Here is a 27,550-nt window from a genome sequence, read left to right on the forward strand (position 1 = left end):
CACCTCTGCTAGAACTTGCTTTCTCTCCTGCCGGCTTCACTGCTTGTGGCTTAGTCAAAGCCTCCTTTTGGTTCAAATCTCAACCCCAGAGTCCCCTCCCCACGCCAGGACCTGCCCCTTTGCTTCAGCCTTTGTGCCCTGTGCGGCCACACAGGCACAGGGCGTCTGAGGAGTTTTTGCTTGATGTCTGTTCCTGCAGCTCATGAGGGAACCTCACATCTGAAGCAGAGGGATATGGGAGACCCAGTCACTTATCTTCCTCAGCTTTCGTTTTCTCACCTATAAAAGGGTACGGTGATCCTGAACTCAAAGGAGAGTGCTCAGGTGGCCAGAAGCAGATGTCACGTGGGCCACTGGGACCCTAGAGGCACTGCTGGTCCCCAGGTGCTTCCTGGAGGAAGGGGCCACCTGGAGCCAGCAGAGAAGGGTGGGGAGGGCGCCAGAGGAAGACAAGGAAGGGCATATGCCCAGTGGTCCTCGTCTGGCTTGGCTGGAGCTAGTATGAGGAGCACCCAACGGAAGGTCAGGTTGGAGTCCAACGGCAGGGGCCTCTAGGGAGAGACAGTGTCACTTCAGGATGCTCCTTAGCATCCTAGGGCTGTACAGGGGGAGCGGCTGCAGAGCCCTTCCAGGCAGGGATCTTGGCTCAAGTGGGATGGCTCTTGGTCGGACCTGTGTGGTATTTCTTCTTCTTCTTCTTTTTTTTTTTGAGACTCACTCTTGTCACCCAGGCTGTCTCGGCTCACTGCAACCTCCGCCTCCCGGGTTCAAGCGATTCTCCTGCCTCAGCCTCCTGAGTAGCTGGGATTATAGGGGCCCGGCACCACGCCCGGCTAATTTTTGTACTTTTAGTAGAGACGGAGTTTCGCCATGTTGGCCAGGCTGGTCTCAAATTCCTGACCTCAGGTGATCTGACCCCTCGACCTCCCAAAGTGCTGGGATTACAGGCGTGAGCCACCGCGCCTGGCGGGTATTTCTTCTTTTATTCTCAGTGTAAATGGTGGAAGGATGGGCTCTCTCCTCCCTGCCTCCCAGGTGCAGAGGGAGAGAGGGGGAACAGGGGAAAGCTGGGGTTGGGGGTTCTCACAGCGTTTCCCTCTCATGCTGCCAGGGCAGGACCGTGAAAAATGGTCTCTGAAGGCCCGTTCATTCAAATAAGGACAAGAATAATGGCACACTCCCCATCTCCATTTAAAAATAGTCACATTAGCTGACACTGGCTTGGCACTTCCTAGACGCCGGGTGTGTTCCGAGGTCTCTATGCTGTTAACCTTGGATCTTCATAACAGCCAGAGGAGACAAGCGCTACTATTTTTCCTTTCCGTTTTATAGATGAGGACACTGAGGCACAGAAATTGTGAGTCACTTGCCCAGGGTCACACAGCCATGGCAAGGCCAGGATTCTGGAGCTCTGTATCTGGCTTCACACCACAAGCTCAGGCCACCCTCCCGCCCCTGGCGAGAGCTCGGTGACCGTACCGACTATTGGGAGGGGTATACCGAGTCTCCCAGAACGTGGACGATCGCCCAGGGGAACGCAGTGGAGTGCAAGCCCAGTCTGGTTTGCACCTGGCTGCTCCAGGAGCTCTGAGCCTCATCCTAGAAGCCTGGAGGTGAGGCGAGCGGTGGAGTTTGGAGGCTGCTGTGAAGGAGGGGACTAGGTGGGTCGGGTCGGGTCTGTCCTGCTCTTCTTTCGCAGGCAGGAGGCGCCCAGGGCGGATTGCCGCACCTGGCCACGAACGTTCGCCGCGCAGCCTGAGGGTGTGCGCGCGCGCTCGGCGAGCCCGGGTTCTTTGTGTGTCCGAGCCCATGCGCGCGTGCGTGTATGCGTGTGTGTGTGCATGTGTGTGTGTGAGCGCGTGTGTCCGCACTTGGGGAGGGGCTAGACGCCCAGGCCCCGCCCTGGCCCCGCCCCCGGCCCGGCCGAGCTGGTATTTTTCCACCCAGCAGGATGGGTGATGCTGAGAGCTGCCTGCTCAGACAACAGACACGCGAGGTCAGGAAGAAGCCGCTTATAAATTACCGCTTCCTTCGCGCCGCCGCCAACGCCGAGCCCCGAGGACCGCAAGCCCAGAGGCCGAGCTGCGCCGAGAGGGAGTGCGGAGCGTTCACCCCTCGGGTCAGAGAGCGAGCGGGCAGGCAGCCCCCGGCCGGCGGAACCCGGCGCAGCCGAGAAGAGCGCGGACGGCGCCGCAGCCACCCCAGGTACCTGAGGGACGGGGAGCCGGGCGCGCAGCCGGCGCTGCCCGCCGTCTGCAGCCCCTCCCCATCCCCGCGTCGCCGCAGTCCCGGCCTCCTCCCCTCCGCGTGCGCCCATCCGGCGCCCCTTTCACCACCGCGGAAGGGACCGAGGGTCGCCTGCTCCGTCCCGCTGGCGGGCTGTTATTGTTTCCCAGGCGAAAGGGCTCTGGCTCCTGGTGCGGGCGGCAGGGGTGTGTGTGTGGGGTGTGTGTGTGTGTGTTTGTGTGGTATGTCTGTGTGTCTTTCTCGGTCAGAATGCCTACATGTGCCTCCTTATCCCCGTGTCTATGTTTCTGAGGGTGGCTGTTTCACCGTGTCCCCAGCAGCGTGCACATGTGTGTGCCGGGGCATGTCTGCTATTCTCTGTGTGCTGGGCTGTGTGTGTGTGCGATACCTGAGTGCGCTGTCTTTGGATGTGTGCTCTTGTGTGTCCCCGTTTGTGTCTGCATGAATGTGTGTGTGGGGGGCTGCGTCTTCCAGGCCCTGGCCGGGTGCACGTGCGTGTCCCTGAGTGTGGTTGTGTCTCCAGGTCCCTGGTTGTGGGCCCTTATGTGTCCTCGGCTGTACCCAAGAGGGCGTCCCCGGTGCCTAGAGGGTCAAATGGCCAGAGCTGGTTCTCCAGGGCCGGCGCCGAGTAGGGAGAGGTGATAGAGCAGCATGGCTCCGTAGGTGCATGCACTCCATAGGTGGTGTGCAGGTGGCAGCGCCGGCGTCCAGCAGTCCAAGTGGTGGGACCAAGGCCCGGAGGGGCAACCAAGGGGTAGTGGACAGCCGGCAGGGCCAGCAGGACACTTCCTCCTCCAGACTATTTCTCTTCCTTCTGTGGGTTCCTCTTTTGAGTAGGAGATTCTCGTCCCCCTCCCACTAGGGAAGCCACATAGAGAGAATTCCAGGGACCTCCTCCTACAGCCCCAAAGCTTCAGCCTGGACTTCAGCCTGGACTGGAGAGGAGACCTGTGGGCAGCTCTCCCAGGCAGGGAGGTGTGTGCCGGGCAGGGCCACCGGCCTGGCTATTTTGGTTACTGTCGGGCCTCTGCCAGATCCCGGCATCCCCAGGACCAGCCCCAAAAGCTTGGGAGGCAGCCTGGGCCCCTGTTCCCTGCCTGGGGAAATAAATCAGCTCAGTAATTGCCCAGACACTTGAATGGAGGGTCTTCGGGCTGAGGTTTACTGGCGCATGGTTCCATTTGGACTTCAATAAATTGGCCCCCGCTTTGGCACAGCTGACGTTCAAGTAAATGTCACTGAGGAGATCTTTTTAAAATTTCTTTTTAATTTTTTGTTGGCTAGAAGGGAGGGGATCTTGTCCAGAGTCTCCTAGCCAGAAGGAGTTTATTTTTATGAGAGAGAGAGCGGGTGAGTGCTTAGCAACCACCTGCCTCCCTCTCGACCAGGGAGTCACCCAGGGAGTGTGGGGTGGGCATGAGGAGGTGGGGTGGGGGAGGAATTTCATCAAGATGGTGTTGGAGAGGATCTGAAGGGGGCCTAGCACAGCTAAGAACCCCCAATAGGGTGGGACTGGTGGAATGGTGGGAGGTGTTAGGCCTGGCTCAGCCCCCAGTTGACCTTGGGCAATCCTTTTTCAGCCTCAGTTTCCTTACCTGTAAAATGGGTGGGGCAGACTGGTTATAGAGTAAACCAGGGTCCAGAGGTAGGAGCTTGTCCCCAGGGAACTGATTTAAGTCCTGTGCTTTGTTTTAATGGGTGGGTGACCTTGGTTGATTCCCTTCGTTTCTTTGAGCCTCGGCTTGGCTGCCTGGGCAGCAAGGACGCCAGTGCTGGCCTCACTACGTCCTTGAGGGGATTGAGGGAGATGAGGTTGAATAAGCTTGTGGTAAGCTGTAAAGCCGGGCTCGGCTGTAGAGCTGCTGATTAGAGGGTGTCACGAGGCCCTGGGTCACTGTGGTGTATGGCAAGGGCCAAGGTGCATTCTGGAGGCTTTGTCCTTCGGGGACACCCTTGTACTAACCCATGGCTCAGCTGCAATCATCCTCTCCTACCTCATTCCCGTCACCTCAACCTGTGGTGATTGGGCCACATCTGCTTTTCAGAGTCTGGAGGCCTGGTGAGCAGTAGCCATTTTACAGATGGACAAACTGAGAGGCACCTAAGGGACTTTGCCTTGATTGGACAAAATTAAGTTTCAAAATGCTTTCCCTAGCTCAGCTGTGAGTTTTGGCCCCATGGGGCTTTGGTCATTGATATCCTGGGGAGTTGAAATTGAACCGGGGCCTGGGGAAAATGAGGGACAAAGGTGCCCCAGTCCTCAGGGCAGGAGAGTGAGCCTATGGGACCCATTTGCACCTTGCCTCTGTCCCTAGTTACTCGTTCTTCCTTCTGTGTGCCTTCCCCCGAGCCCTGCTACCCATCCTGCTGCAGGGGTCAGCCCTCCACAAGGCAATCCAGGCTCTGGGGACTGTGTTTTCTAACCTGAACTTGTCCGCCTGTCAGTTTGTCAAAGGATTTGGGAGCTGTACTTCTCTGAAAGTCTTTCCAAAGGTCCTGAATGATAAGACACTTGCGAGTCATTGAACACATTCCCGTATATAGAAAAGAGCTGAGAAGTAAATTATAAGGGCTCCCCAGAATGCAGCTCAGCTGCAGCCAGAGGGGATCTGCCTGGAATTGGAGTTGGCCTGGAATCCCAGGGCCACCCTGGCAGGTACACGCTGATCCCCCACTTCTGCAGGAGGTCATGAGCAAGAGTCAGATTCTTTGGGGCTGCATCTCACTTTCCTGTGTTTGCCAACTTGGCCAGAGTGTTCGTTTGAATTTATGGGTTCTGGGCAGGAGCTGTGGATCGGGAAATGCCTAAGGAAGCCTTCCAGTGAGAATGAGAGCACTTTTTTAATGTGCTTCATTTAGTTGGTTAATAGACCTTGGTTAAGGTCAGCTCTGGGCCGGCACTGGGTTCAGGGTAGAGTGTTGGCTTTCTAGGAGCTCCTGTCCCAGAGGCAGAAGCATGTGGTAGCTGCAATGGCCATTACCATCCATGGGGTACAGTGAAGAAGACCCAAGGAGCAGCTGGGTGTGCCAGTGAGGGTGGGGTAGTAGGCAGGAGGTACTTTTGCTTCCTAGAGGACACAGTATCGGAGTTGCCATTATCTGTGGGTAGAGAAGCAGGATGGGCTGGCATTCTCAACAGGAGGCAGAGCAGCTACAAGGGCACAGTGGCGTGAAATAGCCAAGCATGTTTGTAGAACAGGTTCCCCGGGTCCTAGCTGGAGAGAGGAATAGGAGCCAGATGGTAGGGGGGCGTTTTATTTTTTCACATATAAAAATAGAGACAGGGTCTTACTATGTTGCCCAGGCTGGTCTCAAACTCCTGGGCTCAGACAGTCTTCTCGCCTCAGCCTCCCAAAGTGTTGATTATAGGTGTGAGCCACCATGCCCAGCCGGAGGGCCTCTAATGTTGTATAAGTGGACTTGGGCTTTCTCCCGAGGGCAGCAGGAGTCATACTGGGTTTCGGGATAGTCGGGGAGAAGCCAGTCAAGCCTGGAGCCCAGGAGACCCCTGATGGTGAGTAAGGAACAGAGCTGGGGTCCAGGAGACCGAGAGTCACTGAACCACTAAGCATTTTCTATACCAATGAGTCTTACCCTGAACTCCTTCTGTAAACATGGGGGTGAAGGCCTGGACATGCTATTTAACTGGTACACAGGCCATTAACTTGCTGGCTTTGACCTCCCTGGACCACACAGCCCTAGTGTCTCTAGGTGAGTTATGCCAGTCCTGGACGGGTCTGCGGAGTTTCCTTTCCTGTCTTACCTGGTCAGAGCCTTCATTTGGAAACCTGGGCAGAGGCTGATGCTAAGGGTGGGAGTTAGGGGTTACGAGAGGGAAAGCAGAGAGAGTGAGGAATTGCTGTTCTGTTTCTAAAGCTCCAGCGTGGTGTGGCCAACCAACTTTCTCTTGGAAAAATCAACATACAAATAATAAACCACCTAAAACAAAAGAGTGGGCAGGGAATGATGGGGGAGGCAGGTGGGCTGCCCTAACTGTAGTCAGGTATCAGAATTGCCTGGGATACTTAAAAACAAACACACACATTCAGCTAGACTCCCAGGCCCAGCCTGGACATACCGAATCAGAACTTTCAGGAGGGTGGAGCCTGGGAATTTGTATTTTTAAAGTTTTTCATGTGTGTGTGTGTATGTGTGTGTGTGTGTGTTTGACAGGGTCTCACTTTGTTGCCCAGGCTGGAGTGCAGTGGTGCCATCAGGTTCACTGCAGCCTCAATCTCCTGGGCTCACGTGATCCTCCCACCTCAGCCTCCCAAGTAGCTGGGACTACAGGCATGCTTCACCACTCCGGGCTAATTTTTGTATTTTTTGTACAGATGAGGTTTCACCATGTTGCCTGGGCTGGTCTTGAACTCCTGGGCTCAAGTGATCCTCCCACCTCAAATGATTTTTTAAAAATATTTTTAAATTGAGTTATGATTTATATGCAGTAATATGCAAAGATTCTGTTACGGTTTGATGAGTTTTGACAAATGTATACACCTGTGTAACCACCACCCAAATCAAGATATAGAACATTTCCAGCACCTCAGAAAGTTGTCTTGTGCTCCTCACCTCACAAGACAGCCACTTTCTCCATTTTCTTTTTCTTTTTCTTTTTGAGACAGAGTCTTATTCTGTTTCTCAGGCTAGAGTGCAGTGGCATGATCTCTACTGCAGCCTCGACCTCCCCAGGCTCAGATGATCCTCCCACCTCACTTCCCGAGTAGTTGGGACTACAGGTGCACGCCACCACACCTGGCTAGTTTCTTTTATATTTCTTGTAGAGAGAGGGTTTTGCTGTGTTGCCAGGCTGCTGTCAAACTCCTAGGCTTAAACGATCCACCCATGCGGGCCTCCCAGAATCCCATGCTGGGATCACAAGCATGTACCACCATACCAGGCCCACTTTCTGATTTCTGTCACCATAAATTAGTTTTGCCAGTCTAAATCCTTATATAAATGGACTTATTTAGTGTGTACTCTTGTGTCCGCTTTTTTCTGCCTGACGTTGCTGGGATCCATCTGTGCTATTGAGTATATCAGGAGTTGATTTTTGTTTTTTTATTGCTGAGTCATCTCCCATTGTATGGATGTTCCACAATGCGTTCATCCATGCTGTTGATGGACAGTGTTTCCAGTTGGGGAGCGGCTATTTCTAATAAAGCTTCTATGTGCATATTTCTGTACGAGTCTTTATGGACATGTATTTTCCTTTCTGTAGGACTAGAGCTGCTGGGTTATAAGGTAGTAGATATGTGTTAACTTTTTGAGAAACTGGTAAACCATTCACTTTTAATTATAAAAGTAATACATCTCAAGCAATACAAAACTGCATAAACTAACAAGTGATCCTTTCAGATCATTAAAAGAAAGTACGATCTGATCTTCAGTCTGTCCACCTGCCTGATTAACAGTCTATCATATCTCTTTCTTTTTTTTTTTGAGATGGACTCTTGCTCTGTCACCCAGGCTGGAGTGCAGTGGCTTGACCTTGGCTGACTGCAACCTCTGCCTCCCAGGTTCAAGCGATTCTCCTGCCTCAGCCTCCTGAGTAGCTGGGACTACTGGCATGTGCCACTACGCCTGGCTAATTTTTATATTTTTAGTAGAGGCAGGGTTTCACCATGTTGGCCAGGCTGGTCTCTAACTCCCGACCTCAAGTGATCCGCCTACCTCGGCCTTCCAAAATGCTGGACAGTATATCATATCTCTTTCTTAATACAAGGCTATACATTTCCCTCTGCATACAGCTTAAACTATATCCAGGTGTCCATGTGGACATAGACTCCTTTTTGTTACTTACTGGATCAGTTTTCACTTGAGTTTTGATTTCCTATTTGATCCAGGCATTATTTGGGATCTGTTTAGAAGCTAGCTATAGGAATGTTTTTGTTTTTTTGTTTTTTTGGTTTTTTTTTGAGACGAAGTCTTGCTCTGTCACCCAGGCTGGAGTGCGGTGGTGCGATCTCGGCTCACTGCAAGCTCCGCCTCCCGGGTTCACGCCATTCTCCTGCCTCGGCCTCCTGAGTAGCCGGGACTTACAGGCACTCACCACCACGCCTGGCTAATTGTTTTTGTATTTTTAATAGAGATGGGGTTTCACCATGTTAGCCAGGATGGTCTCGATCTCCTGACCCCGTGATCTGCCCACCTCGGCTTCCCAAAGTGCTGGGATTACAGGTGTAAGCCACTGCGCCCAGCCAGTTTTGTTTTGTTTTTAACAAACATGGCATGGTACTGTTCTGCCACTTGGTCTCTTCCAATAGCAGGCCATGTGGCCATGTCAGAACACACGGATCTGCCAGGCCATTCCAAACAGCCAGCCTGCATTTGGGAGCCACTGACTTCACGTGTCCTGTCTGATCACCTCCAGTGCTGCCAGCTCAGTAAATGAAATACCCCCACCCAGGACTTGCCCCAGAGGGTGCTGAGGTGCCAGCTGAGCCGATTCAGCATTCTGAGAAGGGAAGGAACCCATATTTATTGAGCATCCATGGTGCTTTGTCCCCCTTCCTGTCTCAGAGATGAGTTCATCAGAAAAATGGATGGCCCCAGCCCACACTCAGCTAGGAAAGGGTGGAAGGAGCGCTGGACCCAGAGTCCACCTGATGCCTCAGCCCATCCTCGTCCTGCTGGCCGCACAGCAAACTTTCATGAGTGCCTACTGTGTGCCAGGCACAGGGCCAGGGCCAAGAGGGCAGGGAGGAATAAACAGCCCCTGTGCTCAAGGAGGGAGGGGAGATCTGTATCAGGAGGAGGTTAATGAACAATCTAAGATAGTTTATGCCAAGGCAGGCCAAGGATCCAGTCTGGGAATGCCACCTCAGGTCTAAGGGAGAGCAGCCCCAGAGTGTGGAGTGTGGGGACTTTGGGGTTGTGTGATCATCCAGTTAACCTTCTCTGCCCACCCACTTTATGGATGAGGACACTGAGGTCCCAGGGAGGCACTTATCAACACAGGAAGATAAAGCCATCAAAAGAGCCATTGTTGGCCAGGCACACTGGCTCACACCTGTAATTCCAGCACTTTGGGAGGCTCAGGCAGGCGGATCACCAGGTCAGGAGTTCAAGACCAACCTGGCCAACATGGTGAAACCCCATCTCTACTAAAAAGACAAAAATCAGTCAGGTGCAGTGGTGGGCGCCTGTAATCCCAGCTGCTTGGGAGGCTGAGGCAGGAGAATCACTTGAACTTGGGAGGCAGAGGTTGCAGTGAGCCAAGACCTCCATCCTGGGTGACAGAGTGAGACTCCGTCTCAAAAAAAAAAAAAAAGAAACATTATTCACAGATGTGGCTCCCTGTGCTCCCCCCTCCCAGCTGCACCCATCATTCATAGCTTATGTGAAACTCCCCTTGACAGGGAGGGATTTAAGGAAAGAGTTAATGCCACTGACTCAAACCTTCGATGATATTTGTTCATGACTCTCAGATCCTGGGTTTGTCACAAGTCACGGGAAAGGGGGTGGGAGGGCAAAGCTGTATCAATTGCAAAGACTCCTTATGGTCTGGCTGCTCAGGAGACACCCCCAGAACCCAGGATGGAGTTCCTAGAAAGCTCGGGAAGGAGCATGGTGAGCAGCTCTGGCCACTGCATGGAATAGAACGTGGAAGGTAGGGGGATGGCTGGTGGTTGCCAGGAGAAGGGTTGGGCTGGCAATGGAAGGCTTCCTCCCTCAGTAGGTATCTGAGCAGGCCGGGGCTAGAAGGCAGAGGGCTGAGCCCTCCTGGTTCTGCTCATGTTGGGTCCTTCCCAACCCAGAAGCTCAGGACCACTCCTCTGCATGGTCCCTCCTCATGCTGGGAGGCCCTGAGAGGCCCTTCCTTTCCAGGACTTTTCTTTGCACATAAATGCCAAGTGACTCACTGCCATGTTCCAGTGGAAAGTCCTTAACCCAAGGCTGCCAGTTGCTTGGTTGGAGGTGGAGGAGTGTGGTTGGCCAGCGATTTCAGCAGAGTCATGCTTACTGGGTGAAGGGTGCCGGAAGGGGGAGGTCTTAAGGGACCTGCTGTCTTGCCCCAAGGCTAGTCAGCACCAAGAGGGAAGACTCAGGTCATGATTTCAAGGACATTCATTCCTTTGGAGATGACACCTGGTGTCTCCTCTGCAGGTGGACATCACACCAGCCCAAGACAACAGTCTCCTCACTAGCCTCTGTGCCTCCTGGATACCTGTCTGTACCATCTGGGGACCAGCTCTCTGCATGTCACTCTGTTGCTCAAAAGCCTTCAGTGGTGGCTCCCTAGTGCTTTGTGAAATCAAGTCCAACCTCCTTAGCCTGGCATTGGAGGCCCTTCACGATCTGGCTCTTGGCCAGTGTTCACGCTCACCTACCACAACTTCTTTCCTCGTTTGTAGTCTGGCTGGTTTCTGCTCCTAGCTAGACCAGGCGTCCAGCTCTCTTAGCCTTGCCCATGCTGGCCTCTCAGCTCACAAGGCCCTTCCTCCCATCACTCCTTATTCCCACTCTTAAGGGGCGAGCTTGGAGCTGCCTGCTGTAGGAAGCCTTCCTTGAGCCTCTTAACAGTACCTGGCACATAGTAAGCACTCAAAAAAGATGACGTGAGTTAGAGTAGACTTCGGCTTACCCTGTTCTGAGCCCTGTGGTCCTCTCCTCTGACCTGAGCTCAGACCTTTATGGTCTTACCTTATACCTATGCACCTGACTGGGGACACATCAAGGGGAGGGATGGATGCTCCAGCATCCAGTCTAGGGGTGTGGCACACAGTGGTTGCTCAACATACAAATCAAGAGAGCCTGTTTCCTTCTACTCTGAAATGGGAACATATGGTTTGAACATCTGGGTGGCTCCAGGCTTGGAAATTATATTCAACCATCACTATCCATCAATCCATCCATCCAACAAATATTTAGTTGTTCCAGGTCTTGTCCTAGGCCCTGGGGATGTGACTGGTGAACAAGACAGACCAAACTGTACCCTTATGGAGCTGTCTGTCTGGCAAGGCTATGGATGTCAAACAAAAAATTACACATGCATGGCTAATGCCCTTTTAAAATAAAAAAGGCCCTACACCAGGCACTGCAACACCAGGCTTAGAATGCCCCTGTCCTCTGGCTTGCTATGTGACCTAAGTGGGTCCTTTCTCCTCTCTAGTCCTATAAGGGGTGGCCCAGATAGGTTTTGTGTTTAAGGGAAATACCTTCTGAATAAAGGGAGGAAAGACCATTCTATCCACTGTGGAAGCGCGTGTCACCACATGGGGTGCTCCTTTAAGGGACTCCTTTTAAAGGATGCAGTCGTCCTCTTGGCGGCTTTTCAAGGTGTCCCAGCCCTGCCTCTGAAAGGAGGTGTCCCGATTTTAGGACAGGAGTTCCAGAGTTACTCTGAGCAGAGCTGTAGCAACAGGCTTTTAGTAAAGAACGTTGCCTCGAGGAACAATAATGTGGATTCTTCTTCTACCACTGGTAGAAGAATATCGATTAGAACAGACTTTTAAAAAAAGAAAAGCAAAAGCTCGTCCAGGTGTGGTGGCTTACGCCTGTAATCCCAGTATTTTGGGAGACTGAGGCGGGTGGATTGATTGAGTTCAGGAGTTTGAGACCAGCCTGGGCAACATGGCAAAACCCCATCTCTATAAAAAAGGCAAAAAGTTGCCGAGTGTGGTGGCACACACCTGTAGTCCCAGCTACTCGGGAGGATGAGCCTGGTAGACAGACGTTGCACTGAGCTGAGATTGTGCCACCGCATTCTAGCCTGGGTGACAACAGTGAGACAGCAGGCCTAAGTGGGGCCTGGGGCCCTGAATTTCTAACCAACTCTCAGGCACTGTGGACGATGCTGGTCTGGGGACCACTCTGAGTCAAGGAGATAAACAATGCTGTTGTGTGCCTCCTGTGCATTAAAAGCCAGACCCTGTGCTTCGTGAACATCCTCTCCTTAATCCTCACCAAAGACACCATTATTCCCATTTTGCACATGAAGACCTGAGGCCCTGCTGAGGGCAGATAATTTGCCCAAGGTCATAGAGCTGGGAGCCTGCCGGCATTCATGCTGGGCCAGCGCCACCTTGGAAAGGATGCTGTTGGGGAAGCCTTTTACTACTGAACAGTGTCCTCGCTCCAAAAGCCACAGGAGGCTTTTCAAGGCAGCCAAGTCGGATGTAAATCAGGGGAGAGCCCAGGGCTAGCCAGGCTGCTGACAGCAGGGCGGCCTGGGTCACTGTGTCCGGACAAGGCCCACAGCGGGATTTAGGGCTGGCATGCTGCCTGGGAGTGGGGGAGCCGTCGGGGATGCTCTGGGCGCCTGGAAGACCAGCCTGGAGCCTGCTAGAGCCCAAGGAGGCACTTTAGCCTCTGACAGCCTCCCCTATTATTTAGATACATTCTAGGGAACACGGCTGGCTGGAAGGGGCAGCAATGGGACCACAGGAGCTGGGACCTGCTGCTTCCGTTGTTTAAAGGCTGGCTCATCCCTGCAGCCATGCGGGCATTCTCCGTAATCACGGTCTGCTTTGAGGACAGAGAGGTTGTGGTCTCCTGCTGGCTGGGGCTTTATTTTTGCACTGAGCACCTGTCCTCAGCAAACTGGGAAAGTAGAACATGTAGTGAGTCTGAGTCCTCAAAATGCTGTCCCTGGCCCAGCAGTCTGGGCATCACGTGGGAGCCTGCAGAATGCAGAACCTCAGGCCCCACCCCAGACCTGCTCATTAAGACCTTGGGTGTGGGGCTCTGCAATCTGGGTTTTCAAGAGCCCTCCAGGCAATTCTGCTTTGTGTTTAACTTTGAGAAGGGCTGATGACCTCTCTGGCTGTGTGCCTGGGGCCAGGGGTGGGGCTGGGGGGGAAGGGTCAGGCCTAACCCTTGCCTGTGATAACTAGAGTTCCAGGGCTGCGGGAAACTCAGGTGTTCCGTCATCCGCATTCTTCCTCTTTTTTATGATGGGAAGTGTGTTAGAGACGTGCATAAAATTACATAGCAAGTTCAAGGCAGTGTGTAGGTCTGGATTTTTATATTGCAAATGGCAGAAATCAGTTCAAACAGACTTTGGTTTTATTTTATTTATTTATTTATTTATTTTGAGACGAGTCTTTCTCTGTCTCTCAGGCATGAGTCATCACACCCAGCCCAAACTGACATTAAAGATAAAAAAGAGCATTTACTGACTCTTTTAATAACTTAAAAGCCCGGGGCCATACTTCAGCCTGGGGCTGAATCCAGGTGCTGAAAGATGTCATCGGGACTCAGTTTCTTTCTCTAGGTTTCCTGGCTTTGTGTCTCTCTATACCTGCTTCATTCTCCATGGATGCCCTAGCTGCTCACCAGTGTAGTGCCGCCCCCTGCTCCAATGTAGGCCTGTGCGGGTCTCCTGCTGGAACAGGTTTAGGCTGTCCCCAGAAGGGCATGGGTGCCAGCAGGCTAGATATATGGACTTTAGTGCTAGTCTTTTTTTTTTTTTTTTTTTTTCAGGAGACAGGGTCTCACTTGTCACCCCACCTGGACTACAGTGGTATGATCACTCCTCGCTGCAGCCTCAAACTTCTGGGCTCAAGCAGTCCCCACCTCAGCCTCCAAAGTAGGTGGGATTACAGGCATGTGCCACCATACCCAGCTAATTTTATATATATTTTTGTAGAGACAGGTCTCCCTGTGTTGTCCAGGCTGGTCTTGAACTCTTGGGCTTATGATGTTTCTGCCTCAGCCTCCAAGAGTGCTGGGATTGCAGGCATGAGCACACCTGGCCTTTAGTGCCATTCTTATCCTCCTCTCTGAGATGGGCTGGCCTCTTGTAATTGGTAAGGTTTTGCCTCAGGCAGAATTATACTCTCCTTCCTGATTCTCTTAACCTTGTGCTTTAAACAGGCTGCCTTCATCTTTCACTTTATCCCACTTCCTTGTGTATGGTCTAGGATAGCAAGGTTTACGTTGCTACTTCCACCACCCAAACCCACGGCAGACATCACTAATCCACCCCAGCCTTCACAGAACCCAGAATGAAGCCTTGGTGGGCTGTCATGTGCCCAACTCTAGCCCGTGGTTCCAGGCTTCATGAGCTCAGGGACCTTGGCTCTGTCATCTACTGCTGAGCTTCATGTGCCCAGTGCAGTGTCTGGCACATGAAGTGCACCATAAGTTGTTGACTGACTGTTCCTACCCCATAGTGCCTCGGACCCAGTGGGTGCCAGTGTGAGCCTGTTGAATGCGGGGGCCCTAATGAAGCAATGAGGTCATCTAATTTGGGGGACAGGGAGCTCTGTAGGCTGCTGGGACTGGCATTTACTGACACTGGCAAGTGTGCCTCTGGGTCTGGGAAGGAGGCTGCCAGGGCAGGGCTGCAGCTACAGCAAGGAAAGGGGTCCTGGATTCCTCTGTCTGCCCTCCCAGACCCACCCTCCCACACCCTCTCCCCCACAGACACCCCCTGCCCATCTCTGCTAATCCCAGTTCAACAATTCATTGAAAATATCTCAGTTGAGAAGAAATCATTTCCTGACTTTGTACACTTAGATTCCAGGAATCCTAGAGAGCCTTCCAGCCTCAGGGCAAGGAGCTTTGCTGGTAGGAGGAGGTGATCTGCCCTCAATTGCCTATTTCCCAAACTGAGCTTCTACTGAAAAAACAACAGAACTAAAAAAAAAAAGTCTTCCGGGTTAGTCATGTCTGGGACTGCTTGGCTCAGCAAAGCTCAGCAGATTTCCTGGGCACAGTAATTCTCGCCCCCGAACTGGTTGGTGAATACCACATCCCCTAAGGATCTTCTCCGAGGCCCCTCACTCTGGCCCTGGTGTGTCCCTGCGCCCCTTGGGAATAGTCAGGCCACGTGACTGAGCTGGTGGGGCTCTCAGGAGTGTGGGCTTTCTGTGGCTAGGGCTGTGGAACAGCTTACCCATTTGCAGCTGAAACCTTGTCCCCCTCTGACCAAGGACAACATGCTGGTTCTTGCTGCTGACTGAGTTTCGGGTACCCTGCATCAAGAAGAGAGGCATGTGTGAGTGAGTGGGAGTGCCTGTGTGAGTGTGTGTCTCATGTGGGTCTGTGTGTGACTGTGAACTTGTGAGTGTCTGACACAGGCAAGTGTTGGGGCTGGGAGTCTGCATATGATTACACATGTGTCTGAGTGTGTGTCTGCATGTGAGCTTGTGTTGGCATGTGTGAGTCTGCGTGTGTGAGCCTCAGCGTCCTGGCCTTTCATGGGGGTTGGTCAGCCCCTCCCCAGCACACACGTCTGGTGGTTACAGGTGGGTGAAAAATCGGGGGCCCTGTGCACAGTCTGCCTCTGACCAGATCTCTTTTTTCCGTCTTTGCTTCCTCTCGTTGCCGTAGATCCAGAACCAGAACCACAGCCCTTCTGAGGAGCTCCCAAAGGTAAGTGACCTTGGACCTCCAGGTGGGATAGGTGTCTCACACATTGTGCGGTGACCCAAGGTGGGGGGCTCAGGAGCTCCGTGTCTCCCCCAGGCTCTAGGAGGACAAGACAGGACCCCTGAGGCCCACAGACATTGTCCACACCTCACCTCCACGTGGCAGATCCCCTGGCCTGGGTTGGCCACTCTGTGCCTGCTTGGTCCCTAGCTAGTCTGTGCCAGAGAGGGCACAGGGAGGCCCTACAAATGGGCCAAGCGCTGGTTTTGGAGACCCAGCCTGGGCCCTGTCCTGGCTCTGCTGCAGAGTAGCTTGGGCAAGTCTGCCATGGGGAGGAGGCCCTCACTGAGTTGATTCTGAAGATTGGGGGTCTGAGCTTGGCTCTGTCTCTGTTAAAGGTGTGTTGTTGTTTTGAGACGGGGTCATACTCTGTCGCCTAGGCTAGGGTGCAGTGGCGTCATCAGGGCTCACTGCAGCCTCGATCTCCCCAGGTTCCGGTGATCCTCCCACCTCAGCCTCCCTAGTAGCTGGCACTACAGGCGCGTGCCACCATGCCCAGCCTATTTTTGTATTTTTTTGTAGTAACGGGGTTTCACGGTGTTGCCCAGGGCACAGTGGCTCACGCCTGCAATCCCTGCACTTTGGGAGGCCAAGGCAGGAGGATCGTTTGAGGCCAGGAGCTTGAGACCAGCCTGGGCAACATAATGAGCCCCGTCTCAGCAAAAATTAAAAATAATATAAATAAAATTATAAGTAAACAAATAAGTAAAATGGAAAACCTTTGCTAAAGTTGCAAGAGTATTACAGTGGCCTCGCATTATGCCCTTCATTGAGATTTTCCCATGGGTAACATTTGCCACATTCGCTTCATCTCTTTCTCACTAATATGTGAAATAAAAATAGTCACGTGAACATTCTTCCATTTTTGCTGAATCATTGGGGAGTAAATTGCAGGCATGATGCCCCTTCACCTCAATCCTTCAGGTCTTTCATAAGAGCTAGGCCAGGCCGAGCGTGGTGGCTCATGCCTGTAATCCCAGCACTTTGGGAGGCCGAGGTGGGTGGATCACAAGGTCAGGAGATCGAGACCATCCTGGCTAACACGATGAAACCCCGTCTCTACTAAAAACAAAAAATTAGCCGGACGTGGTGGCGGGTGCCTGTAGTCCCATCTACTCGGGAGACTGAGGCAGGAGAATGGCATGAACCCAGGAAGCGGAACTTGCAGTGAGCCGTGATCGTGCCATTGCACTCCAGCTCTGGGTGACAGAGTGAGACTCCATCTCAAAAAAAAAAAAAAAGAGCAAGGCCATTCTTTTATATAACCCTAGCACAGTTATCTACCCCAGGACACTGATTTAACGTTGATGTGATTCTGTTATCTGTGGATCTTAATGACACTGTGGATTTTAATGACATTGCAGTGTTTATAGCAGCTTTATTTTTCTTTTAGTTCAGGATCATCATTATGTTTTTTAAAAGGGTTTAAGGGATGTCTTCTTCACTGATTTAAGACATTGCCTACTCTAGGAGCTTTCAAAGTCTTATTTAATCCTTGGCATTCATTAAATACATTTTACAGTGGGATGTGGCCTGTGTGCGCATGTACACACACACGCATGTGAAACTCAAGCCCTGAAACTGAAGTTTCTCAGATAATCCTCGTACTTGCCATCTGCTGTGCTCTGGTCTGCTCTGTCTCATTTAGTAAAAAAGATGGCCTTGACCCCTTACATTGATGTCAAGACCCACTGTGGACTCTGCTTTGGAATTAGAAAACCCTGGCTTCCTGGGCAGAAATTTCTAAGGGGGAAGGTTAAGCTCCCACTGGTCCAGGGTTTAGATGGGTTGGAGTGGGGTCCCCTGTGAAGCCAGGACTAGACAAGCGTTTGTTTGTGGCCCAGAGCTCCTCAGCCTGCTGCTGCTAGCGGCTGGACCAAGTTCTTCCTTTTCATCAAGCCCCACTGGCGTAGAATGCTTGGTCACAAGCAGCCCCACCCCGTGGAGACGTATTCTTTGTGCTGTGACATCGGGCAGGAGTGTGTACCCAGCCAGCCGCTGGGCAGGCATGGAGGTGACCTACTCGACGTCAGCCTCCACACTCGTCATCATAATAATTATAGACGTCAATAATAATAATTGCTGCCACTTCCTGGACTCAGCAGGCTCATATGCTGCCAAGAGGTGTACTGTATTAACTCACGAATCCTCTGTCAACCCAAAGAAGTGAGTGTGCTCTTTACTCTTTTTGAAAAAATATGGCAAATTTATTGAGCACTTACTGCACATCAGGCACTGCTAAACACATCACAGACCCATTCACAGCCTCCTCAGAAGCCCTGTGAAGCGGGCGCTGATGTCATCTCTATTGTACAGATCAGAAAACTGAGGCTTGGAGGGATGAATTGATTGTTCCCAAGGCCACACAGCTAGGAAGGATTTGAACCTTATTGAGCTGACTCTAGCCCACTTCCCCAGGCTGGGAATGGCCTCTGGGTCCAGCCCCTTCCCCTTCCCCCAGGTCTTCCTCCTGGTTAATGAGTAGTCAAAGGCAGCTGGGAAATGAGGCTCCTGCTGCCGGGAGGCTGGAATGTGAGTTCTGCTTTCAGATAAAGAGTCTTGTGCAAGGGGCCCTGCCTGGGATGGGCTGTTATAGGCAATAAACAGAGGTTGCCAATGTTCCTCTTTTTGAGGCTTGCTGATGTATTTGCACTTGGGAGCTCATTTTATAGAAAAGCCTGAGAGGCAGGTTTGCCCTCAGACTTATCTGATGCCTCCTCCAAGCAGCCCTCTTGGCTTATGCTTTCTGAAAGGGCTCCTCGGCCCCCTGACATGGCAGGGGTGTCTAGAGGAACAGGGTGGAAGAACAGACCTTGTCACCTCTGAAGTCTGAGCACTGCTGGGTGTGCGCCCTCTTCACTGGGCACGTCACTTGAGGGCTCTGGCCTTCAGGTTCTCATCTGAGAAGGGGCATGATACGGACATGTGAATGTGTGTTGGTTGTCCAGCAGAGCCTGAACTATTAATGGACAAGCCCAAAAAAGTTTTGTTGACAGGGGGCAACCCGTGTGGTGGAGTCCATGGAGCTGGGGAGTCAGGCAGTCCCTAGTTCAAATCCTGGTTCCAGCCCCTGCCGGCTTCATGACCTGGAGGAGTCACTGAACTACCCTGAGCCTCAGCTACCCACCCCTGAAATGGAGCAATAGTGGCACCCAGGAGGGTTAGAAAGACAGTGATCCTGGGATTTTGAGGTGGGAGTAACCTCATCACTTTGTAAGCACAGTGAGGTTAAGTGCACAAAAGGCCTAGCACATCAGTGCCAAGCACCCCACATGCAATTTCTCATTTTATCCCCCAAGGTGAGCCCCCTAGAGCAATTCCCCACTCCCTCAGCTATGGGGCCAAGTCCAGAAATCAGATTCACCCTCCTGGTGCCTGGGCCAACTTAAGGAAGAGAGAAGATTCTTAACAGGGAGACCCTCTCTGGGCTTGTGGTGAGATCTCCCATGGGGTGTCTGCTGCCATGCCCCAAACCCGTTGTAAACTGGTGCATGTAGGAGTGTTGGTATAACAGGCCCATGACTTCCGGTGTTGTCAGAAAAGGCCACCTCAGGCCTGTTCAACAAAAGTGTCAACCTCAACATTCGCTTCCTAGAAGGCCCAAGACCGTAATAAAATGATATTTATTGTTTACTCTGGTTATAAAAGTGATACATTTTTGAACGGGTGCAGTGGCTCACGCCTGTAATCCCAGCACTTTGGGAGGCTGAGGTGGGTGGATCACTTGAGGTCAGAAGTTCGAGACCAGCCTGGCCAACATGGCAAAACCCCATCTCTGCCAAAAATACAAAAATTAGCCTTGCGTGGTGGTGCGTGCCTGTAGTTCCAGCTACTCTGGAGGATGAGATAAGAGAAAACAAGCTGCTGGATTTGGCCCAGTGACCAGTTTGCTGACCTTGTTGTAAGCCATGATTTGTTTGGATAAACCAGCGTTTATTTAATTAATCCCACAGTGATGGGAAATTGACTGGTTACAGTTTCTCTTGTAAACCACTCTGCATTTTTTTTTTTTTTTTTTTTTTTGAGATAGAGTCTTGCTCTGTCACCCAGGCTGGAGAGCAGTGGTGTGATCATACCTCACTACAGCCTTGACCTTCCAAGCTCAAGCCTTCCTCCCACCTCAGCCTCCTGAATACCTGGGATTACATGCATGCCACCGTGCCTGGCTAATTATTTTTTGTAGAGACTGGGTCTCACTATGTTGCCCAGGCTGGTTTCAAACTTCTGGGCTTCAAGTGTTGCTCCTGACTTGGCCTTCCAAAGTCCTGGGATTACAGGCATGAGCCACCGCGCCCGGCCTCTATTTTCAATTGTTGTAAAAGACACATAACGTAAAACTGACCATCTTAACCCCTTGAAAGTGTGCAATTCAGTTGCGGTAAGTAGATTTAAAGTGTTGTGCAGCCAATTTCCAGAACTTTTTTGTCTGGCAAAGCTGAAGCCAGTAAACGTCTTTTCAGTGGGCGTCTTTACACGTTGGTCTAAGCAAGAACTGGGCTTGCTGGTCGAATGGGGTGCACGTGTTTGAGATGCTGGGCACGTGTTGATGAATCATTGACCCCGAAGAGGTTGCCCTCATTTACACTCTGGCCTGATATCAGTGACAGCCCTGGGGCATCGAGATGGAGGGGTGGCACCTCCCTGGGGAGCTCCTGCCTTCAGGACTTTAGGAAACGGAATTTAAAACAATTCATCCCAGAGAAGCAGCTCCCAGTCTGCCAGCCTTTCTCATTTGGGGAAGATAAGAAAAACCCGGTAAAGCAAAAAATAGCTCTGAGTACTGGGCCAGACTCACGGTTGAAAAACATACCCCATCCTCTAGAGAAGATGTGCTGTTAGGACCTGAGCTCAGGGCTCCCCATGAGCCTGAGTGTGAATGTCATCCAGTTTCTACCCTCCTCTGTGACTCTGGGCACATCGTTCAACCTCTCCATGGGCTTCAGTGTCCTCTGTAAAATCGGTCTGATGTAGAAGCTCCCTTCTCTGGTTCTGAGGGTCAGGGAAGAAAAACTGTGAAAGTTAGCAGTTCTAACTGTGAACGTTAGCTCAGAATGGCACATAGCAGTTCTTCAATAAATGATAGTTATTGTTATTGCTAGTATTATTGTGATTATTTTTGGCACCTCTATCTCAGAGAAGTCTGAATATATGCATGGTAATCGCATCTGCAGCCCTCTGCAGTTTGCACACTTTTTCCAGCTTTGATACCTACATCATCTTGTAGGGTAGTTACTACTGCCCCCATTTACAGGTGAGAAAACTGGGGCTCAGGAAGGCAGTGAGAAACTGGAAGTCAGCCACGTGCCAGGACAGGAGCCTGGGTTTAGCCCGCGTCTTTGGCTTTGATTTTGCACACAGCTGCTGCTGGGAGATGGGACCAGGGCAGATAGGTGCCTCCTCTCTGGCCTCAGCCTCTCGGGAAAGCTTGGGCCTCAGGTGGAGTGAGGACACCTTGGGTGCATCTTCTCGTCTGGGCTCTTGGACCCAGCAGGGGTCCTGGGGGATTTCTTAAGGGAGGGGGCTTTTTCAGAAATGGACAGGGACTTTTGAGACCATGGCTGCCCACCTCAGTGAAGTCTGAGGGGAGTTCCTGGAAGGCATTTCCATCTGTCCATGTGTTCTAAGTCAGTGGACAATTAAGTCCAGAAACCTTCTGGACTTAAAAAGCAGACATGTCCAGGATCCCTGGGGCTGCAGACAGCCTCGGGGGTTTTGGGAGGCTGGCTCCTCAGGCACCCATGAAGGAAGGTGTCCTGGGGCCAGTATTCAGACCCAACTGCCCACAGGGACCCCCAGGGTACCTTTATCTACTCATGTCTCCACCCACTTGCTAGCAGAGTGGCAGAGTTGGGACAAGTCACTAACCCTCTGTGTGACCTCTGATTCGCCACGTGAAAATTAGTGAATAGAATGAATCATTTATTCCCAGGGTAGGTTCTTGGGGTGGCAGTGCCGAGCTTGGGTAACAGTCTCCACCCCTTCGATTTAGGAGCCGGTGCCCTGGTGCAGATCTCTCCCCTAAGCTGAGTGTACTCTAAGTCAGGCACAGAGCATGTGCGGCATAGGGCTGGTGTCCAGGCCCCACCCCAGCTTGGCTGCTTAGTGGCTCACCCTCTGGGGGCCTGCACGCAGGCCACCTTGGCTTCCTGTCATTGCTTCTCACCCCCACCATCCTCCCAGCCAGAGGTAGAGTTGCATCCCTGCTCTTCAGCCTCTCAATTCCTAGCCCCAGCTTAGCTCCCGCTTCCAAATCCCCATCCTCACTCCTCTTGCTCTGTGGGGTCCCACCTTGGCCATTGTGTTACATGCCTCCTACCTCCTTTGCTACCTCTGTCACAAGGAGGGGACTAGGTTCTCATTTATGTTTTCCAGGTTGAGTTTTCCTGAGAGCTTCTGCTAGTCTCACAGCCCCTCAAGTCTTTTCTGGGCATCCTGCCTGTCCCAGACAAGGGTCTGTCTCTTGTCCCTTAAGTTACTGGGGGCCCAGAGAGACCCGATTCTGATGAGGAATCCAAGACTGGGTCCACATCAACGAGAAGGAAACCAGGATTGATTAGCAATGTCTGTCAAGGGGGCAAGGTGGGAGGAGGTGGCATGTGTGTCATCCACGTGACACCCTTAGTAATGGGCATTTGCTTTGGAAAAACTGTAGAGGAGCCCAGAGGACTTCAAAAGGACTCTATAGCCAGCAAGCAAGATGTGTCTTCTGGATGGGAAGAAGGGGACAAAGTGCCTCCGGAAGGACAGACAGTGGCCAGGGGAGGGAGCCCTGCTGTGCCAGGCCTTCTCATGCCTCGGTGTGATCTCACACCTGGGATGAGTGTGAGACACTCACACATGAGTGTTGTGAGACAACATTCATTCACTTAGTAAATATTGAGCAACCACTATACACCAGGCACAGTGCAGTTGGTAAAGAGCCAGGAGGCTGGGCCTTATCTCAGGTGGGTAGAGGGAAGCTGTTTGTGACTGTGGGCTAATGAGCCTGTCTGCCTCCACCTTTTCATCCACTCTCCTCATAACAAGCCTCCTGAGGCTGAGGCTCAGAGAAGTGCAGTGACCTGCTCATGGTCACACAGCACCTTGAGACCTCAGGCCTCTGCTCCTCTCAGATCCACCCATCCTGTTGTGGTGCTGTCAAGAGAATAGTCTTTGGTGCTACTTCTTTGGGCAAGTCCATCTTCTGCCTGGGCCTCAGTTGCCCTATCTGTAAAATGGGCCCTATGATATCTACTGGGTTAGCAAGTGCACATAGGAGAAAGCAATTTGGTATTTTGAAAATACCAGATGTGCCTTATTAAGTAATATTGGTCACAATTCAGGGGTGGTTTATTCACATTTAACAATCCAGACATTCAGTGAAGTCTCTCACCCAAAAGAGACAAATCAGGGAGTGTGGCCTTCTGTGGGCCAAGCGATCCCTGGGCGGCCGAGTCTGGAAGCCTCATGGCTGGGTTCTGGACCTGCCAGATGATTCTGGGGAGAAAGGTTGTCCCAGCTTAAGATCATGGAGTCGAGACCTTTTGTTTCCCTTTGGCCTTTCTAGTCCATTTGAGAAAGTCACCTTTTCAAAGCGCTGCCAGCTCTGCTGAGTAGGGGAAAGGCCCCAGCAAGAGTGTTTGACGTCACGGGAAGTTTGGGGAAAATCTCTAAGCATGTAAACATTGAGAATTGAAAGTCTGATCAGTCATCCAAAAGTTATGGACTTTTGCTGTGGCTCAGGCCCCAGCTGGGGCTAGGGACCCAGAAATGAGCTGCCCTCTGTCCAGCCTTGGAACTTGTGTGGGAAGATGCTGCAAATCAGGACCCTGTCAGGGGTGGGGAGGGTCTCTCAAAGGTGCTTTGGGCACGCAAAGTTACAAAAAAAAAAAAAAAGCTCCCAGAGGTCTTGAATATCAAAAATATGCCAGTTGGGCACCAGACAGTGAGGGCATTCCCAGTAGGGGAAACAGCCTGTGGAAAGGCCTGGTATAGAGTGAAAGCCTGGAGTGACTTTCTAGAAGCGCTAAGGAGTGCAGCGTGGCTCGGGTGTCCTGCTCTGGGCAGTGGGGAGGGGAGACAAGCTGCCTGGGGTGGGGGTGGGTGTGGCTTGTGACCTCGGATCTGTTCAGAGTGGTTGGTCTTGATTCACTCTAGGGAACCAGCCAGAAACAGGAATCCTTATTTCATGGTTCCAGGTGCCCCTTAAAGGTAGTGCTTGTTGTGTTGAAAACTGGCTTCTGAACAGACAAATCCTGCCTTCACCCAAACACGGCTGCAGGAGGATTGCAGGCACAGCCACAAGTCCCCAGAGGAAACCCAGTCTAACGAGGTGTCTAACCCAGTTTGCTGACTCACGTGGTTTTGGGAGCCCATGAAGTGCATTGGGAGGGAGAGGACAGGGACGCAGCACTGTGGAAGGAAGCTCCGTCGAAGCTGCCTGTTTGACACACAACACCGGCTGGAGATGCAGCTGGTATTTGCCCAGTGTGGCAGATCTGGAGGCCAGGGGTGTTTGTTTCTGCCTCTCTCTGCACTTAGCTGGATGCTAACAAGGGGTGGAGTCAAGGTCAAGTGTTGGTTGAACGAGGGCATGAAATGAAAGATGGCTAATCTTTCTTGGGCACGGAGTATCCTGTTTCTCCGGAGAGCAAATCCAATCGTGTATTCGAGGCACTTCCTTGTACCTTCCTTGTGTAATTCGCGATGACCCATTTTACAGATGATGCAACTGAGCCCCCCAGGGGGGTGACATTCCTGAGGTCACCACTTGCAGCTGGCAAGGGGCGCAGTGTTAGGTTCCACCTAAAACCTTCTAGGTGATGCAGCACAGGCGAAGGGTGGAAGTAGGCAAAGCTTATTTGTTGAGTCCGGCAGGAGCTGCCTGCACTGGGAATACAGAGCCGAAGCAGCAGAGGCAGGGAGGGCCCCTCCTTTCCACCCACATTATCAGGAGGAATTATGTAGAACTCGGCCATCTGGGGGTCAGCGGGAACTGCTTGACCAAATAAATAGATGAGTCAATTAAAAAGGACAGATTTCTTGGCTATATATAGTTGTGGCCTAAATCTCAGGTATCCTTGCCCCCAAGGAGTAAAGGGAGCCGTTTTCAGATGGCCCAGGCTATGGACGAGAGAATAAGCTGATTACACCCTAGGCTGCAGTGGGTGAGACACTTTGCAGCAGTGAAAGGAGGTGAGGGGTGGGTGGGGGACTCAGGGGGCAGAGAGGGTGGAAGGCAACAATTGCATTTCCAAAAATGATGTGGGTTGGGAGACTACCCACGGTCCTTCCCCTCATCAATTTCGTTGAGATTAGTCACACCCCTGGATATCAGCCTCTTAATTTCTCTGGCCAGTCTGAATTTAAATGGCTAAACATTTCTTCCCTAGCCTGCAGGGTCAGTAGTTAGTAATCACGGCAGGTATGCAGGACTCTCACCAATTATGAGTATAATTAAATGGGAAGATCCTTGCAAGCATTGAGCACTGGGCCTCGCGCAGCCAGGGCTGTTAGCCGCTGCTCTAGTGATTGAGGCCAGCTGCCACCTGGTCCGTGAAGATACTTTTGATCTGGGCTGATTCAAGAGACCTGGATTCTAATCCTTGAGTTAATTTGAAAACATAATTCCCTTGCCTCCTGCTGGTTTCAGTTTCCCCCTGTGTCAGGTTGAGGGGGAAAGACTTCCTGGTATCTAAGGTCACAACCAGGCGGTGCCCCAGAGCCCAGTGGTTACGGATCCAGACTCCAGTCCACCACTTCCTGGCTGTGCAACCTCGGTCAAGTCGCTTATTGATTCGGAACTGTAGTTCCTCATCTCCATTTGGGGTAAGTCCCCCCAACCCATCTCAAAGGGTGGCTGGTTAAGGATTGGGTAAAATAATGTGTCCACCTGCTGATCCCCAAACCACACAGGCAAGCACGCAGCCCAGGGAGCTGGGACTGGCCACGAGGCTGGAGGGTTTTGCATACATTTAAAGCATTTCCAGTGTGCTTTTAAGCCCCATTAGACTCTAAGATGCTACAAAGTCTCGCTACTTTCAGACTAATTAGGAGAAAAGTAAGCAGCTGTAATCAGTGAAAAATGATTTAAGGGAAGAAAAAATATTTAGCCTGATTAAAACGTTTCTATTAGCTAGAATTATGTAAAGTGCCCATCACAGTGCCAGATAGACAGTGTCAGCTGCAGTTATTATTTCAGCTATACAAGAACAGGTGGAATTAGGAGAACCAAGGGTTACTATGACAGTAAGCCGGGACCCTCCTCATCCCTACCTGGGAGGAGGGCTGGCCCTGCCCTAGAGCTTCCTGTGGTCTTGGTGAGGAAGAAGAAACTTCTGGACCGGCTTCCCAGAGGAAGGTGCACCTGAGGATGAGCAGGAATGTGTCTTCCAGGGCCTGGGAATGGCAGGGCCTCGCAGAAACGGTGTGGCGATGGGGAGTTCTGTGATAAAGGAACCCCTCTCTGGCTTTCGTTCTGCTGTGGAGTGTTCTTATGTGGTGTACTTTCCTGGAAAACACAGCCGCCCAGCACCCTGCTCTGTGCTGGAAGGGGCATTGTGACCTCATGCTCAGATATTCCGAGGCACAGATAGCCTGGGTGCTGGGTGTCTTCCACACTCTCTCTGGCTGCTTCTGTGCCTCAGTCTCCCCTGCCTCCAGTGAGTGAGTCATGCTTGCTTATCCACCCCTGTCCCCATCTGCTCACAGAGCCTCTGCCCCTTTCCAGAACCACATTGGGTTCCCTTCTGTGACTCATGCCCTGTGAGGTCACCGGCAACTGCAGTCACCTGAGAAATGGGGTTCAGTGGACTGTGTCCACAGTAAGAGGGTTCAGGGAGCCAATATGGGAGCCCTTTGGTCACATTTAATTCCTGTCAACCTGGGTGGCCCTGCCAGAGCCCCCAGTAGGATAGAGGTCTTGCCCAGAGGCCTGCAGCTTGAAGGAGAGCATGGCTCCTCTCACTGAGGATACTTGCCCAGGTCGCCCCCCCACAGACCACACTGGGAGCCTCTGTTTTCTCACCTCAGCCCAAATCCTTGCTGCAGGCAGCCTCTCAGTACCTGAGCTGACACAAGGTGGGTTGCCAGGTGGACAGGGGTTGGCGGAACCCTCCCATGGGGCCAAGGACCTCCGTGGGATTTGGGGCTCTGTGTTTCCTAGGCCTGGGAGAGAGCCCCCAAACCAGCAGGGAGCCCTGCTGGTCCTAGGACATCCAGGCAGCAGGGGAGGAAACTGAACATCCAGACCAGACCTAGGACATGGGAGACCAAGGCTCTCATCCAGGCCTAAGCAGCCCTTCTCCACTTGGGCCTCAGTTTCCCCACCTGTGAAATGGAGACATTAGGCCAGATGATAGTGTTGAATTTCACAACCTACTCCAAATTCAAAAACAAAATTTGGATTGAGAGATGGAGTAACCTGCCCTTAGACTGGCACACTTTTAATTTTACCACTGTATGGGGATTTTTTTTTTTTGAGTGACCAACTGCTCTCACTATGATGTAAAAGGAGAAACCACATACCAAAAAGTAATAATACCCCAAAAAGTATAAGGCAGTAATGTTAGAAGGCAGGGATATCTCACACTGTGGGCTGGGGAAGCCTTCATTCCAGTGCCATAGCCCACAACCCGGCCTTGGATAGCCACAGAGTAGAAGCCCTTTGGCAAGACTTAAGAGCCAACCACAATAATTGCAGCTGTCCTGAGTCCTGCTATAGGCAGGCAGCTCTTCCAGATTAGCCCCAGCATGACTAGCTGTTCCCCTTCACACGTGGAGCTTTAATGTACACTTCTCTGGGCACCTGGCCCTGTCCTGAGCAATTACCCTGGTGTGGTTGCCATCCACTCTGTGAAGTCGATGCCATTATCAGCCATGTTTTACAGCTGAGGAAACTGAGGCACAGAGCATATGCTGCCCAGGGTTGCAGAGCTGGGGTTTG

At 52.0% G+C, this 27,550-nt stretch overlaps 1 protein-coding gene across 2 annotated transcripts in view; it reads left to right on the plus strand.

The window, feature by feature from the left end:
* Positions 1 to 1,928: 1,928 nt before the first annotated feature.
* Positions 1,929 to 27,550, plus strand: part of SLC6A6 (solute carrier family 6 member 6) — an 87,938-nt gene continuing 62,316 nt past the window's right edge. Inside the window, exons 1-2 of one of the 2 annotated variants that reach the window (XM_033210802.1) lie at positions 1,929 to 2,205; positions 15,529 to 15,570. The gene's annotated coding sequence lies outside the window, so the exon portion shown is untranslated. Of the gene's footprint in view, positions 2,206 to 15,524; positions 15,571 to 27,550 lie in introns of both variants that reach the window. The other variant, XM_033210801.1, reaches the window with a different exon arrangement.

Source organism: Trachypithecus francoisi, unplaced genomic scaffold (assembly GCF_009764315.1).
Source record: "Trachypithecus francoisi isolate TF-2019V2 unplaced genomic scaffold, Tfra_2.0 Lachesis_group0, whole genome shotgun sequence".
Classification (NCBI taxonomy): domain Eukaryota; kingdom Metazoa; phylum Chordata; class Mammalia; order Primates; family Cercopithecidae; genus Trachypithecus; species Trachypithecus francoisi.